The sequence below is a fragment of the Maniola hyperantus genome, chromosome Z (assembly GCF_902806685.2).
Source record: "Maniola hyperantus chromosome Z, iAphHyp1.2, whole genome shotgun sequence".
Taxonomy (NCBI): domain Eukaryota; kingdom Metazoa; phylum Arthropoda; class Insecta; order Lepidoptera; family Nymphalidae; genus Maniola; species Maniola hyperantus.
Window position 1 is genome coordinate 1,435,575 of NC_048564.1, and position 18,351 is coordinate 1,453,925.

General features: G+C 35.8%; 1 protein-coding gene across 6 annotated transcripts in view; it reads right to left on the bottom strand.

Annotated features, from left to right (window-relative positions):
- Positions 1-1,113: 1,113 nt before the first annotated feature.
- Sh (Potassium voltage-gated channel protein Shaker) overlaps positions 1,114-18,351 on the bottom strand; it is a 345,233-nt gene continuing 327,995 nt past the window's right edge. For all 6 annotated transcript variants that reach the window (XR_011238461.1, XM_069508966.1, XM_069508967.1 and 3 more), the window contains one exon: positions 1,114-14,557. The gene's annotated coding sequence lies outside the window, so the exon portion shown is untranslated. The remainder of the gene's footprint in view (positions 14,558-18,351) is intronic.

Below are 18,351 nucleotides of genomic sequence, written 5' to 3' on the forward strand. Positions count from 1 at the left end.
TAATCGCTCCAATTTATTTATTAATCATTCATCGCAATAATAATCACTGATTTATATTTAATACTATTTACAACACATTAGTTTTTGCTTACACTGATGTATTTATTACTGTTTATTTACATCACTATTAATTTGCATTGATTTACTTGTCACAATTTCTACTTACACTGAATTTACCGATTAACTAATATTTGGAACACAAACTGGCATAGTTTTTGCTGACTCCGTGTTACGTACAATAATAATTCACGTAATGAGCTCTCATGGCTTTTTAAAGCTGTATCCCTACCGAAGGCGTCCGGTAGGTGGGCTGTGATTCGCTGTTTGGCTGCGGTTGGCGGTGATTCGCTGTCAGTGGCTGTCATTGGCTGTGATGGACCGGCTTGGCAGTGGCAGGGTTGGCTCAAGTGTGTGGCGTTACAGTTTTTAAAAAGTAAAAAATAATTGAATTAGCCGCCGAACCGCTTCATATTATTGTTTTGTAACTCCACATTCGCACTGAGTCCAAAAATTATTATTATAGAACTACATTAACTCTTGTATACATATTTTTTTCGGTAATAAATTAAATTATTTTTGTACTTTTTAATGTTTGTGGTTATTGAAGTCGGTTTTTAGTTTTTTATCATATTTTATTTGTACAATTTCTATTGTCCCCATTGTACTAAAATGTGCTATGCCTGGTTAAGATTGCGATTAATTCACTCTTATCCATTGATGAGTTCCGTTCTCCATCTCTGAAGATATTCATCAGATCTTTACTTAAAAAAACCATTTTTTTTGAAGTCGGTTAAAAATAGATTATACAGTGGTAGCTCCCGAAGCATCGACGTAATTTCGCCACACGAGTAGATATATATAGACCAGAGGGGAAGCTTCATACTAGCGGCTGGCTGTAGGTTCACTCACTCTAGCGCAGCTCACGCACACCACGACGTATCACGGACGCTCCGTTTGCCGCCAAACTGGGCGCACGGAGCGTCCGTGGCACGTCGTGGTGTGCGTGAGCTAGTGTGAAGCTTCCCCTCTGGTCTATAATATCTACTCGTGTGATTTCGCTGTGTGTGGTGTTGCAGGAGCGCTCGCACCGTAAGGTTCAAAATGAAACATCCATTTCACTTTATTAAATCATTTATACATTTCTCATTCACAACTCAGAAGAATAGGTACATTGTTAAATTATAAATTACAGCACTGTACTTTCCGAACTTAAAGTTTATGTACATAATAGGGATAATATAAATGGAAAAGCCCCAGTCACACTGTGTATCAGGTATTTATTTTATGATTGAAACCAAGCAAATTTTATAGTTACATTTTACAGTAGACAAGAGACTAGTTTTAAGCAACTACAAAGCGACTATGAAATGGGAAAGTCGGTCGCCGTGCCTACAACACTCACACAGGTGTTCGCATCGTGAAAGCGATTTGAAACAGCATCCAACGCTTCTCAAGTCCTTCTATTAGAAGACTGAGGTCCACCTGCACAAGACAGGCTGTTAAAGTTACATTACGTTAAAATTTTAACCGTCACTAAAAGTAAAATTGATTGCACAAATTAGGACTTCTTAACTTCAACTAAAAGTTTTTCTTTAACTGAAGTTATGAATACTTACTCGTAGGTATATTGTGTAACCCACTTTACTTTTTAGTGTCCCGTACCCAAAGGGTGCCAACGGGACCGTTCGTCCGTCCGTCTGTCAGCGGGCTGTATCTCGTGAACCGTATTAGGTAGATAGGTGAAATTTTCACAGGATTTATTTCTATAGACGCCATAACAACAAATTACAAAATTTCCAAAATGTCCGCCATAATAATTTGAAAAAATGAAGAGATATATCTGTACGATGGCACGGAACCCTTCGTGTGTGAGTCCGACTCGCACTTGATCGATTTTATCACTATTACGGCGGTTACGCACTAACTGATTCCTTTTTGTTTTGTATGGTAGCTTATGACATATGTCGTAGACATTTTTTATATCCGTATTTTCACGGACTCGGATCAGATGAGCGTGTGATCGATGTTACTTGTCAACGATTCTGTAGATTTTAATGAAACGCCAAGTAACTTGAGTGTTCATAGTCTCCGTAGTCTCTCATCTACTAGCAATCGTGACATAGGAAACATTATATAAGGTACACCCCTGACGTATAAATTTAGTAACAAAAAACAAGCACTATTTAGGTAGGAAGTGGTCATACGAGGAGAATGGACATACCGAGGAATGGTCATATCGGGAAGTGGTCCTAACTCCTAACGGACTGAAAAGGTCAATAGGTAAAGTTTACAATATAATATGGAGTAGGTACCTAATGAATTATGAAAATTCCTAGCGAAATGTTTCTTTGACATGAAGCAACAGGCCTACCTATTTAATTGAAGTTCTGTTTTCTTATCTTATCAAATATTTTTACTTTATTTATAACATCTATATAAATGACAAGATATGCCCAAGCGAATAAAATTTTTCACGGTTTTGGAACCAAATAAATCAGCGCCACCTCTTAGATACTAATGAACGACCCGTTTGAAATCCAGACGTCACTGAGGTTGCATCGGTGCTAAATAAACTTTTTAGGACCAATGAATCGGTGCCATTTTGCTTGTTCAATGGCCCTGTCCTTACGAAGTAATATAATATTATATAAGTCAATGATTTATAATATTATTTTTTTATTTTTAGTCTTACACACACGCGTCGGGATAAGTATAAAAGTATATTTCATAGTGATTTTTGTACTGGTTGCTTTGCAGTTTGTCTTGGTTTTTGTTTTGCCTGCTTTACATTTTGGGTACCTACTCTTTAAAATTCACATACTTACCTATTTCAAATGAAGAGTACCACACAGTGCAGATATACAGGGTTCTAATTAGAACACTAGCAACAACTTAGCGCTCTTATTATACTACTCAAACACAATCCAAAACCAATAACCATTTACCTTATACTTGTAGTTTTAGTGATTTAGTATTTTTCAAACCCGCAATGTAGGTATAGCGTGCAAAACTCGGGGTTAATGTCCCGCCTACGACGCGGCATTGACCCCGCGGTGCCTATCTACGCAACTTTCGTTGACCTCTAGCTTCAGATGTTGTATTTGCAATTCAATTCGAACTTTTAAAAATACAGGTTTTTAAAATTTATTTTTTCGCGTTTTTTATGGTATCTTATCAGTAGGTAGATGCCTAATCATGAGTGATATCACCCGTCTCCATTTTTGCTAGCATTCTAATTCCATCCTCTATAATGCTTAATAAATAACAAGGTTTCAAGAAAAAGTAACCAAGGTTTATTTGACAGTTGATTATAATTATTTTTGTTACTAAGTTTATACTTCATGTCATAATAGCTCCACGGTATATAAGTTCACAATAAATAAAACCATTCACACATTTCGATGCATACGCTGACGTTAAAAAGACTTTAGATTTCCGACTTGCTAAATTTACACTGCGTGGGTACCTTTGATGGCCAGAGCAGAGGTGTAGGTATATTATGTTCGAGCAATATCCCACGGATAATATAATTATTAAGTATTTTTTATTTTTATTTCGTCCAATTGAGTATTAAGAGCAGTTTATTCGCAGTAGGTACGCTTATTATGTTCTTTTACACTTATTTGAATACTAGGCAAACAAAATTAATGAAATTTTGTAGACACGTTTTTTAAATTAATATCTGTGTATTTGCCAAATTCCCGTAAAATAACTAGGCAGTTTTAATGAAACACGGATTTAAAGACTTGTATGTAAATTCTTGAGACCGTTTAACTTTGAAACTGAATATTTAAAAGAAATCTGGAAAACCGCAGACATAATATAGGTGTTTAGGTCCTAGAAACTTCCTAGTTCCTTCACCTTTCTACTATCGTACCGCAAGGCATCGACAAGACACTCAGTCGAAATTTCACGGATACGTACGAAGCGATTTGCCTCATTTCTAATTCGAACCGTTAAGTTTTCCCCTCCAATTATAATATGGGTGCCTTCAAGTCAAGAGTGAATTGAATGAATTTTCTAGGCAAGCGCGCTCCATCTTAGCCTGCATCATCACTTGCCATCAGGTCTGATTGCAGCCAAGCGCTAGTCTATGAATTGAAAAAAAGAACGTAGGTATCTACAAAATTTCATTGGTTATGGTACGATTACACCTAACGAGTACAGTGGCGAGTCAGTGTCCTCGGTTGGTATAAACACTTTAACGAGTGCAATTTCGCCACAATCTGAGAAATTGTGGCGAAATTGCAGAAATTGCACTCGTTAAAACGTTTATACCAACCGAGTACTCGGCCGAGGACACTGACTCGCCACTGTACTCGTTAGGTGTAATCGTACCATTAGTATGGGTATGTAAGTGTAAACTACGTTCGATTCGAGCGCACTACCAATAACTTTATTAATTTGTAGACTCGAGCATGCGACATTATTTTTTCTCTTCGTCTGCGCTGACCCAAAGTACCAGGTGTCCACTAGATGAAAGGCTTCGCTGTCAGTTTCTGCCACAATCACTGCTGTAACTAACGGATAATTTCGCGTCTTCTCCATCACTTATACATCTCTCAAGATTGACGGAATAGGCTGTGCAGAACCTATCGTCCAGTGGACGTTTCGCACAGTGTAAGAGACTAGCCGGGATCATGTGCGGTGACGTCATGTGGCACAGTTGTGAGTCAGAGCGGATTATCGCCTGATTTTATAAAATACGTTTTGATAATTTATTTCTCATATCGAAAATTTAGAAAACAGGGTATGAACTAGGTACCTACACAAGCTACATTCGCGAACTTGCTCCGTTTTGCGCTCTTCGCTGATAGTAAGCAGTGCGTAGTGAAGCCAAAATGGTAAAAAAGAAAGCCTTAAGGCACGACTAAGTACATCTGTTAAGAAATAGGGGTTGTATTTGAGACAGTAGTTTAATTTAACCAAATAACTATGACAATAATTAATTAACTTATGTTTTTTTCCTATATTACTGAACCCTTGATGTGCGAGTCTGGGTCACGCTTGACCGTTTTTTAAATAAGATCGATCGTTCGAGTTCAATTTGCAAATAATAAAAGTAATTATTCTCATCAGAATAATTATTTCTATTACATACTAGCTGTCCCGGCGAACTTCGTACCGCCTAACAGTCGATCCAAATTTTTTAAATTTTTCTCCCTAAGAACCATCCTTATACTTCAAAGAATATTATACAAAAGAATTAGCGAAATCGGTTCAGCTGTTCTCGAGATTTGCGATTAGCAACACATTAAGCGATGCATTTTTAATATATAGAGATTATTATACAGATGTGCAATATAGATATTAACCACAGTTTATTTTGTTTTATTTTCTCGACCTAACTCATTACTCAATAATTACAATGTAATTTGTTGGCACACGATACTTACAATAGTTGCTTGATACGCAACTGCACCACACTACGTCAGTACATTAAAGCTGGCAAAATGTTCCATTAGGCCGCGATTACATCTGTAAGTTTTACTCACGTAACTAACGTGATTAATTGACAACATTATTTACTAAGGTAAATGTAGTTATAAGTGTTTACATGAGTAAATTTGTCGTAAGCTAGGTAATCATGTAAGCTACTTACGTGGGTAAAACTTACAGGCGTAATCGCGGCCTAAAAGTAAAATAATAAATATTACACAAAAAGGTACTACCGCCGACTCTCTATAGACACTTGTTGTATGGATAATATCATAAGATTAACGCATGGATGGGTCATGTTGTTTTACTATCAGGTGAACATTTGTGACCAGTACCTACCTTCGAGCTATACGCGGAAATGTTCACTAGTCAATATCCGTATCCGTTATTTTTTGGCGGATCTTTTCCGGACCTTCCAACTTTTTAAGTTTTAATACATTGATTAAATTGTATTTGTAGGTGATTAGGTAGCAATAAAATATTAAATTTCAATTAAATTATTTTTTATCTCTATCAATCAAATATTGCATAGATTTATAGTAGTGAGTTAAAATATCAAGAGTACATAACTTAAAGAAATGCAAGGTTAAATATGTCCTGCCACCCAAAGCGTCAAGGGGCACTAACTATCGTTTAAAGGTCACGCGCACCGACACATATTGAGTAAGAAAGATAAGATCTGTATCCGTATCCGCGGATCTACAATTTTAGTGATCCTGCCCTGCACATCACTAATGTTCACGAACGATCGCATTTCACTCGCTTTGCTAATCGAGGCGTTAAAGCAGTTATGTCCGAACGCCGACGATTAGCGAGAAAAGAGTTGGTTAGCACCGATGCGAGTGTGTAGACTAAGAGCGAGGGTGATAGAGCGACATGCGAGTAATTGGTCATCATACATAACTTTAAACTTGAAATTATTTGAAAGTAAATATTGCACAAATGTACCCCTATAGATAGCTTAGTTAACTAGTTTTAGTAGGTATGCATATAGAGTCGTCAGTAGTCCACGCCCCACTCAATAAAATCTTTCATAATAATGTAAAGTGTAACAGGGTAAGTATTTATTTGTTTCACGGGTCGCACGTTTATATGAATTCCAAAACTCTGCAAAAAAAGTACAGGCTCTTTTGGCTTTAAATAAATCTTTAAACTTTATATGTATTCTACATAATAATATATAATTTTATCGAAGCGAAATCGAAAAATGAGGAGATACTTATTAAATTTAAAAAAAAATGTACTTACATTGCCTCTTTAATTAGAGACAGCAATCAAATTATAAATATTGTATTGAAAATGAATTGAATACTTTTTATAATATATAAGTAGAGAAACTATTTTTTTGAAATCTAATAAGTCAATATTTATGTTAGGGGACCTATTTTTCTAACGAAGACCATTACACTAGTAGGTACTTACTAAAAGATATTTTGTTGGCCAATTGGTGAACTTATGTTACATTTATGTACTATAGGAGCTAGAAAATGGAATCCACCATTAGGTACTTATTTATCTAATAATACTGGATGGACATTAAATATTATATAATAATTTTTGCGATTATTTCAGATTAAGTACTTCGTAACTTCATAAGATCTGATCTGTATACTATTGGAGAAGCTCTTAATATTATAAAATCTTATACACTTATTCAACTTTTATGTAAGAGGTTTAATATTATAATTATGCACTAGAAGAAACCGCTCATTATTTTTTATCTAATCCCGTTGCGATATATAAGGCGGTGTCCCATTGCGATAAGGCGGTGTCGAAATTTTGAACAAACTATAGGTATTCTTAAATCTGCTAAATAAAGTCAGCACAATCGATATCGTACATTAATCATAATATATTCTAAATGCATATAAAATATATAAATAGTGTATAACAATAATATTATATATATGTATAATGGATATTGCCGTTGCCGCCTCCCCAAATCCGAACGTCTAATTTGACTATAAATGGACGGGCCGGCCCTGATCTGAAGTGAAACTGAAGTGGAAGTTGTCAAAGCATTTGGTGGTCTCACTTTGACACTAGCGGTAGATACCTACTGTGTAGTATTTGCCGTCCATCAAATGGAGTCCAATGTTATAAAATTAACAAAATAAATGGAAATCAAAAAGTACGTGTACGGTAAGCAAATGTTATCTAATTTTCTTTTATTTGACCGATATTAATATGAACACGCCTTAATCTGGACGGAGAGGGTTATGAAAATGAAAAAATAAATACGTATTTATGAATATGAAACATTGTCCTAGTTTATAAAAAATTCATCTCGAAAAAATATTTCCTAAAAGTCCTCCATTTATATCTTGCAATACATCTAGCAAGGTAGGTATAGTCCGTACAAAATGAGAACTCGCACGCCAATTTAACTCTAGGTATTTGTCAACTGTCATGTCAAAAGTACGGTTCACCTTTAAAATTAGGACTAAAATCGTACTTTTGAAATGACAGTTGGCATGTAAAATTTGAATGGTGAGTGAGATCTTACTTTGTATGATTTAAAACTTAAAATGTTAGGCTTCTTGAATTTATTTTGAAAATACTTATATAATAAGGCACTTGCACAAGAATAGTTAAACTGATCTAGTTAAATCCTGTAAGCTGTCACTTTTTGGCAAGAGCATTTATTGCAGTTGCCAAAAAGTGACAGCATTATTAATAATTTAACTTTGTGCAAGTGGACCTTAATTTCGATGTGTAAACTCCCCAAATATTTGAAATTGAAATTACGTCTTGGGAAAGTCAGATTCTTCAGGACAATGTGACATGTATTTCGGCTTTTTTGTAGTAAAACCCCTCTGCGTTGCATCTTCTATTGAATCAAGCTCAATATACGCATCAAAGCTCCTACGTAGGTATATTAAAACGCATCGCCAGCAGCGATGTCGAGTCCCATTAGAGTTTTAGAATTCATGCAATCGTTTCGACCGACAATGCTTTTTAGCCGAAATTTACAAGCAAAATATATATCTAAAATAAGTTTAGATATCCCACACACGGCTAAAAGTTTTGCGGATATACCCTTACTATAAATCTTAAAACAAATATAATTTACAGATAATATTACCGATTACAATTTTTTATAGGACCGTATTACATTCCCACAGTCAGAATAGAGCCACGGCCCTCGCAGTTTCAGCGGTAATTTTCAAAATTTTACCAACGCCATACCTAACTACAAAATTGATAATTCTCGAGTAAAGAGAAGAACGTGATTCCTTCAGCGAAATCTATGTGGTTTATCTAACTACAGTGTTATGTTCCTTGAATAGAAATTTATCATTAACAACGTAAACAACTATGTAGAAATCGCTTTACTGCATCTGTTACATAAACTTGATTATACATAATATAATATTTAGTTATGTGAAATTGTAGTTGCATGTGTCCATCCCCTTAGTGTTTCTTAACCGCTTTTGTTAAAATAATATAATCTCCCTACTTTCCTTAGCGTAAATGTAACATAAATCAATTAAAAGTAGGTAGTTGCTTATTTGTACGATAACAGAATCACTTATAATATAATAAACAGTCACATTGATCCTAAATACAAAAAACATTGTAATAATCTGTTTTTAAGAATTAAGAAATATTTTTTTCTGTAACTTTGCCTATACAATGTTTTTCCATTTGGGCGTTGATATAATAAAATTTTCAAAAAATTAAACATATTTATAAACGAGATAATTAGGTAACGTACATATAGGAAATGTATAAGTAGATAGTTTGTTTTTTATTTATTTTTTTGGTCGCACCGGGCCCATTTATATCACGCCTGTACACTAAACCTTCACTTATCAAATATCAAGATCTAAAAATCGATTTCAATGAAAGAGAATATATAATTTGGCCAACTCGAGTAATTCACGCGAAACATCATTTTCCATTTTGTCCGAACCTAATAAATTTTGCGATTCTAATATTTTGTATACATGCGAGACAAGTATCGAAACATGTCAATAAATAATTACAATGATTGTTGACTTTATTTCGTGGTTTGATGACAATATATACAACGGGCATACAAATTATCTACACAGTTTGATAATTATAATATCGGAATATCGATCCTTCAACAATTTATTATATTTTTGCGTACCTACCCATTGTATATATTACTATATTAATTTTATGTTCTAAATAATTTGGAAATTATATTGGTAACGGAAGTTATAATATATATTATATTTTTATATATAACATATTGATATCGTGTCAAAAAACTGTGAATAATACCTACAGACATATTTTATCACGCAAGTCAGAAGACTACTAACAGCCAGACTTCTTGCTTATGGACCCGTATGCTGGATTTAATGATATTACACAACATGCATGTTCTACACTTAAACAATAACATCGACACATCTAGGTTAACTTGCAACAGCCTCGGTCACCCGCGTGATCATTTCGACGTTGTGGTGTCTATCGGAATCTTTTCTTTTACCTTCTCCAAAAATACCCTCATAAACCCGTCTTGAAGCAGTTCCTTTCTTAGAATAAAGTATAATAACACGAGGACTGGCAGATTTTCTACTATGCTGGTGTCTTTCCGTACATTAAGGGCCTGCGCCTACTCACGGCATGGAATCCATTAAATACTGCATTATTTTGCACTGCTGCATTTTGGGATGGGACACTACATGCAAGCACATACTGATGAAAACTATCAAGGCATTCTGCTGCTTACATGGCAAGTTTAAGCACGCCACAGCTTTGTTTTCAAACCTACGTAGATGACCATGGTAATTTCAATTTTATTGTCATATATTTCGTTATATTTCTATTCGTGACACGAAAATCCCTTGCCGTGCCTTGCCGTCAGTGGACGCTAGGCCCACCGGGAACTGGCAGTGAAAATATTTCTCTTTAATTAACCAAAATATGTTTATTTATGAATGGATAAATTTATTTACTTCTATCTCACTTCGAGTGAATTACAGGTTTAATGTTATTTTTGTAGAAATGTAGCCTTTTGGCCATTATAAATAATAGATATTATAATAATTGTATTTTATTACCACTTTCAGTAAACTGGCAAATTGCACAATCAAATTTTAAAGTTAATAAATATCACAACAAACTGTAACTTATTTTTATACCTATCAAATTAATTTTTGGTTTATAACCTTTCAAATTGTATAAAAATTATAAGTAAATAATTTATGTCAACAATTTAAATTGGTAAAATAATGTAATTTTATAAATTAATGCCTCAAAATTAAGACATATATGTCATTTTAAATCCTATATTGCTCTGAGATATGTATGTTATCACTCTGCCAAGTTCTCCACACCACAATCATGGATCAGACAAAAACACGCAAAAGTTCTAGAGCGCCTGCTGAGTTCTCCACACCACAGTCATGGATCAGACAAAAACACGCAAAGTTCTAAAGCGCCTGCTGAGTTCTCCACACCACAATCATGGATCAGACAAAAACACGCAAAGTTCTAAAGCGCCTGCTGAGTTCTCCACATCACAATCATGGATCAGATAAAAACACGCAAAAGTTCTAGAGCGCGCGCGAGTCAAACTCGTTGCACTGTGTAGTATTCGGACTTCAATTAAAACTACCATGAATATGACCAGTGTGCACCGATTATAGATCAAGATCCCAGGGCTGCCAGACCTTATTAATTATCTGAGAAACAAAATGTGAGGGATGGAGTAGTGTTAGCGTGTAATATTAACGTACGTATGTCAGCAAGCTTGTGCCAATGGATAATTTGTACTTTCACAGCTGCTAAAGGTACCTATGTAAAAAATTAATCACTTTCTTAAAGTCTGAGTGCTGAGTTTTATGTCTGTTTAACAGAATATTATTGATAATTAATATTCAATACTATCAGACACTTCCCGTGCGACCGGTGGTTATTTCCACTAGCTCGCAAAAAATTAACATATTTAATCTAAATTATAGACTGAATCGTAATTCTTATATTATGATACTCAGGAAATGTACATAAAATCAGCACTCGGACTATATGAAAAGTGCGTTTTTTAATGTACCTTTACCCGCTGATACCTTTGAACTGGCCGTCACGTCGGCACAAGCTAGCAAATTTGAGTGCACTGTACACACTAACACTACTCTATCCCACATCCACACATTTAAGAAAATAAGTAATGTCTGGCAGCACTGGGATCTTGGACCATATAATGTTATAGTACTAGAAATCTAAACAGCAGAATCGTGTAATAAAGCACAACACTTGTCACCGTTATTGATTTAGAAAGTTACCTATCTCTTGTAATTTCTTGTGGCAGTTCTATAAAAATCTGTAATCTGTGTCCTAAAGCGGCAGATTCAAGCATTGAGGTGATCGTATAAAGCATACTTACTTCTTATTCCTACATCCGGAAGATAGAACTATTTAAATATAAAGCTTATTTCCTAACACCGGTATAACACAAATTTAATATAACATACTGATCGTACCTATTTGAGATATTTGGCAGCATATGTTATTGTATTTCTAATATTTAGTAATCAATGTCTAAAAATGAATAAATACACAACATTGCAGTCGATTTGCATTTAGAATATGTTTGTTTATTATTTACTGTGATGTCTGGCTGTAAATTGATATATTCGGTAATCTCAGGTGTATTGTATTAATTATAGTAAATTATTATTCGTATTTTTAGTGTCCTTACTTACGTGCGTTTTGTCTCGTCTTTGCTCTATGCAATAATTATGTACATTCTATATCAGCTATAAAAATAATTGGCAATAATCTGTTTGTTATAGCTGAACCTCTCCCTACGCAAATGCTAACTTTACTATAATCTAGGGCGTAATAGTATCATGTCTTTTCACAAAAATGTTTACTTACTATGACATGTGTACTAATGATATGATAAAAAATATTTCAGTAACTATGACTAACAAGGATTCATTAAATAAGTCTAAATTTACGACTTTTGAGGCTTTTATACATAATTGGGGAATGTATCTAAGTAAATTAGTGAGAAAATATTTTAAACAAGATCGAGTAATATATTTGTCGAAGTCAACAAAAGAAAATTTTAGGAAATCAATAAAGTTAACGTAGGAAGTACAAGGAAAAACTATATGCCAACAAAATATTTAAATGAAAGAAGAGAGAAAGGAATTCATATTTTTTCAATTCATATTTAATTTTTTTTAACTAAAATAAAAATAAATCCTTTGAATGTTACCCAAAAGCTGTAAAAATTAAAACTAAAATAAATTAAGTTTAAACTAAAACCTCATCGAAACCACCGCAGTAAGGCATTTTACTACCGAAGAATCAAGATGCTGGCAGCATTGCCCTTTAGATGGCCGAATATTTTTTTGTCCAAGGTGGAATACAACATAATTATAATATTAGAAAATTAGCATTTCAGGCGCAAGCTTTTATGGATCCACAGACAAACATAGATAAGTATTTAAGAAATTGACAAGAGGAAAAGCTTCTCGTGGATCCAATGAAGCCTCGATCAACAAACGCGGTTAGCCGTAATCCTATTAAATACTTCAATAATAATAAACATATTTAGTATAAAATCACTTCTTATCGGATATGTCTATAATATTATCAACTAGTACGATATAACCCATCCTCCTTTCAGCGACATTTCAAACGATTAACAGATAAAATAATCCTTAACATTGTAAAGAATAAATTATAATATATTAGACATAAAGTTTTGTATTAATTGAACTGATTAGAAATTTGGCCATTGAACGTTTGCCAGACGAACTTAAATTGTGAAATGAAATTCTGACGCTAACGTTCCGTTATTCACAAATCACAACCCACCTGCATTGTATAATATTTAATGAGTAAAGCCTTTAAATATTAACATATGAATCATCGATGACACATGCTATGAGTAATATTGAAGTTGTCGCGTGCACCACGATGGCCGAGGCTGTGTCAAGCGCGCAGGGGACGGGAACTGATCCACGGCCGCTTCCAAGTGTACACCGGCAATCTCCACAACATAAATAACTTACGACTACTTTCCTGACCACACGAGGTTGATATATTTAAGTCACAACCTCGTTCTATAATCATCAAGACCACGTTTCACCGGACCTCAAATCGACTCTAAACATTATTTTAGAATCGTAAAAATATTTTGATCTAGCACGGAAGCGATTGCGACCCAGCGACAGAGTGGACACGATTCGGTGATGCCTGAAATTCAGCTGATTCGTCAGTCGTTCCCGAGCGAGCTGCGAGAGGTCGGGACAGCTACATTTCGGCATTGACTCGCTGTGTTTAGACTATGATCGTACCTACTGGTTGAGCGCGGCTCAGTGGCCTCATTTTTGAAGTCGGTATTCTAATCGAGTTCAACTTCAGAGCCCTGTTCGGAGTAGTCATACTGTCCATACCAATTTGTGTAACGTCTAGTATTTAAATCAGTGGTCGATGCGAATACGCGAGCGCAGGCTTCGCTGCATCATCGCGCCTTCTCTTCACGGTTGTCACGTCATAATATGCATTGGGCGAAGGCACCCGGGACACGGTTCACATAGCAAAATGCAGCGGTTACATGTTGCTTCTTAGAATTGATTTATCGTAGGCCTATCTTGAATGATTACTTACACCTCTCTTGTCTGAATTATCATACCTAATATTACACGTGTATCGAATTGTATAAAGTGTACTAAGCGGTAGGTAAGCCTTCTGGATTTATTTACAATGATGGCCAAGGCTAATCGCACTCATAGTAGGTACAAGCGTATTCAAAGATTTATTTATAGAAGTCGTTTAAAAATTTGATTGCTAGGATTTTAACCGATTAACTAAAAGATCGCTTGAAATTTAAGCACCTAGGAATAGTTCATAAGTGATCGACACCAGGTTATTTGCATCTACAAACATGCCGGTTTCCGCCTCCGGCTTCCGACTCGTTCGTACGTCTGTAGGTCGGTCTGTGTAGGCGGACGAGTGCTCGGTACGTCTGCAGAAGGTTATGGCGTGGTTGGCGGGTGTCCTGTGACGGGTCGGGCGTCAGGCGTGCGCGGAGCGAGCGCTCACACGTGGCACGCGGGCGGCGAGCGTGCGGGCAGTCGGCCGCGCCACACTGTGTGCGCGTCCTCTTCCCGGCTCGCCTTTCCTGGAACGTTACAAGTGAAACGTCAATGCGGGATAGCCGAGGCCCAGATCTATAGCCGTTACTTAGCGAAAACATTTGGTTAGCATGGAATGGGACTACACGGGAAAATCGCATTTAACGCTGATAGGACTAATCACGTTGGGACGTACACGTTTCGTGAAGTTCCACAAAGTGAAATGTATGTCACAAATTGATTAATAGATTGGTTACCCTGATCAGCTTAAGTTCACAGCAAATTTTTATCTTCCTTTATTTTCTTTTCCTTTTTATTTTCCTTTATCAAAATTAGGTTAGGTATGTTAGATAATATGTAAATTAAAATGTCAATGCTGTTTTTGCTTTGATGAGTAACATTTATAAATCTCGACCTCTAATGTCAGGGCATGTGATAGTGTATACTTACTATAAATCTACTACATCAAACTATCTGATATTTACTGGGATTATCAAACATTTTTTCGGATACTTTTTTAATATTGAGAACTGGCCAGTTGACTAAAATGTTACTCAGAACATTATTTAATAAACAACTCCCCGTAATTAAAAGTAGTGATTTTATTATTAAAAAAAAAAAACTTAGATGAATGTTGATAGTTAGACTTTGGTTTTTTATAATTCACTTATTACGTGGCTATAGTAATGCAGTAGAGATAGCACTGTATTGATAGACAGATAGACATTTTATAGACCCACATCCCTACACTATATACTAAGAAAAACCTATTTATAATGTCATTTTAGGTAATTATGAAAAAATTTGTTCTTTTAAAAACAACTGGATGTAACCACAATTTTATCCCAGTACCGAACAGTTAAGTATCAATCAACTGCCCAGTTTAAAGTTAAACCGAAATGAGTATTTTTCTTGCAAATACACATAATGGACTAAGAGCCAGCCCGTGCCAGACCTTCGTTATTTTAAAAAAGTTGAAAGATCCTGTGCGTATTGTCCCCAACACTGGGAGGAACGTTGATTTGGATGTTTGTTTGGATCTTACGTCAAAGTACAAAGCCATTTTTTTATATTTTCTTTAGAATAGTATTAGAAGTCACGTCATGCATTGTCAGACACTTAGTATCATGGCAACCCCCTGCCAGACATCATTACTGGCAGGGTGTTGCAATGATGCTAAGGCGCGCACTATATCTATAGAGCGCACTTTAACTTTGCTCAGACTTAAGATTGAGTTAAAACGAGACAGATTTATGTAAGAGATATAGCTGTCTCGTTTTAACTCTGTCTTGAGTCTAAGCTAAGTCAGAGTGCGCTCTGTAGATCTATTTGCAAAGGAGTTGCCACGATACTAAGTGTCTGGCAATGCATGACATGATTTCTAATAACATTCCGAAAAAAAAGTAGACTTTATACTTTAACGTAAGATTTTTTACACCTTTATGAACAGGTAAATAACGAAGGTGTGGCATGCACTGGCCCTTAGTCCATAAACATTCCACACCGAGAGGGCTCAACGTTTAACACAGTAACAGTAATAACTAATATTTGAGTATATTTTTTATAATTTTTATTATAGTGTTTTTACCTACACTTCAAGGAAATTTCTAAATAATTTTAAATAAGTACATATCAAAAATTGCGGAACCGGCAGGATTCGAACCTGCGTCTACTGGGTATCGCGCCCGAAGCCTTTGACTGCCAGGGCACATACATATCAGAAATTTCGTCATTGGCAGTAAGTGTAACCGTGGCCTAGCGGTCAATGGCGTCGGGCGCGATACCCAGAAGACGCAGGTTCGAATCCTGCAGGTTCTGCAATTTTTGATATGTATTTAAAATTATTTAGAATATTTGAGTACTTATTATTAAAACTAACAATTAGAACAGTTAAAACAACATTGTCTATGGAAGGGGATCGACATAAAGCGGAAAACACACGCAGTGTATGTGGAGGTAAGAATATAATATTTAATTGCCAATTTTTCTTCTCGATCTGTGCCGAGTGTAAGTTTTCGTGTAAAAAAACGTGACACTCGAGTTCCGTTAATCTGCTTTTTGGAACAAATTTCAGGCACGGCGGCCAATCATACGTACGTGCACTCTCTATTCCCTCACTCCCATAGTCCAATTGGACGGCAATCCAACATTACCAGAAAAAGATAAAGTATTAATAGGACAGACAACGGTTGTATGTGCTCTCCGAAACACAGGGTTAAAACACCGCAGATTTTTAGGGTTCCGTACGTCAAAAGGAAAAAGGAACCCTTATAGGTTCACTTTGTTGTCTGTCTGTCAAGAAAGCTATAGGATACTTCCCGTTGACCTAGAATCATGAAATTTGGCAAGACCTTCCTGGCTCAGGTCCCTCAGGTCTTATAGCAGACATGAGGGAAAAATCTGAAAACCGTGAATTTGAGGTTACAACACAAGAAAAAAAAATGTGTTCATATACAAATATTACTATTTTCGACTTTCAAAGTAAGATTGTTATACCAAGTGGGGTACCATATGAAAGGGCTTTAGTTGTACATTCTAAAACAGATTTTTATTTATTTTTAGGCATAATAGTTTTTGATTTATCGTGCAAAATGTCGAAAAAATACAACTGTAGTACGGAACCCTTGGCCGGTTTTTTTTTACTCCGGCCTTGTACTGAGAAATTCTCGTCAGAAATCTATTTTGGTCCGACCCAGGAATCGAAACCAGGACTTCGTTACCGAGGAAAATGTCAAATCACGTTGTCTGTCCATACCAAATGGCAGATTTATCTCAAAGGCTATGTCACGTGTGGCTAACCCACGATATGTTGAAAAGTTACACTAGGTCATCTGCGGAGCAGCAAGTTTACACTATTGTAGGTATCAATTTAACGAGCATGTAGTTCAGAAACAGCCAGGCCTTAAACTACGGCCACACCTGCGCGTCACAAACGGGATGCGGGAGCGTCCACGACGCGAATCTGTCGTGTACACCTATGTGACTACAAAGCGAATCGCAAACCTCAATTGTTAGTGCATAGTTGCTGATCGTTAGATCACTAAATGCTTGCGTCCCACTCTGCAGACACGGTCAAGTAACTTTTGTAGTCGCGTAGGTGTGCATGGCGTCTAAACATCTGAGAGGCGACCGTCGCGCTGCTGACGTTCCCGCTTCATAGTCGCTTTAGTCGCGCAGGTTTGGATGATGCTTTAAAGTTTTAAAAACATTGTCAGCCTCACGAACAAGAACTAGTCTTCTTTTACATGACTCATATACATCATAGTCATACATTCAACGTGTATGTATATTTTTTTTAGTAAGGGCCTACAAGTGTAAACTGACGTCAACTATGACAAGATTCGAGAGATCATGCGAATTTTGATACCCTAAAAGACATCATACAATCCAATATTAATTCCAATTATATTGCTAAAATAATAGAAGATTGATCAATATAGTGAAAAAGAAAAAGAAATTTTGGTAACTCGTTCGAACGAGTTAAGTTTTCAAGCATACGCCAATTGTTAAAAGGAAATTCAGTGTACGGTAGAGTGTACATTGCTGTGCGTAGATCTAGGGACGACATTTGTAAAAACATACACATTCAGTAGAATTAACACTTATCGACCACAACAATACAAACAAAACAAATAACTATACGAAGTTATAAACGTCTATTTTTCTTTCAACCCCGGACGATATGTGCAGTGAGTTGATGAAAGGGGAAACAGAGAATTGGTCCCTAGTTAGCGACGGATGGATAAGCTTAAAATTTTGCCGTGAATACGTCTAGGGAGTAACCTCACATAACCGTTCTGAGAAAATCGAGGCGGTATTACGCAGTAAAACCATTCTAAAA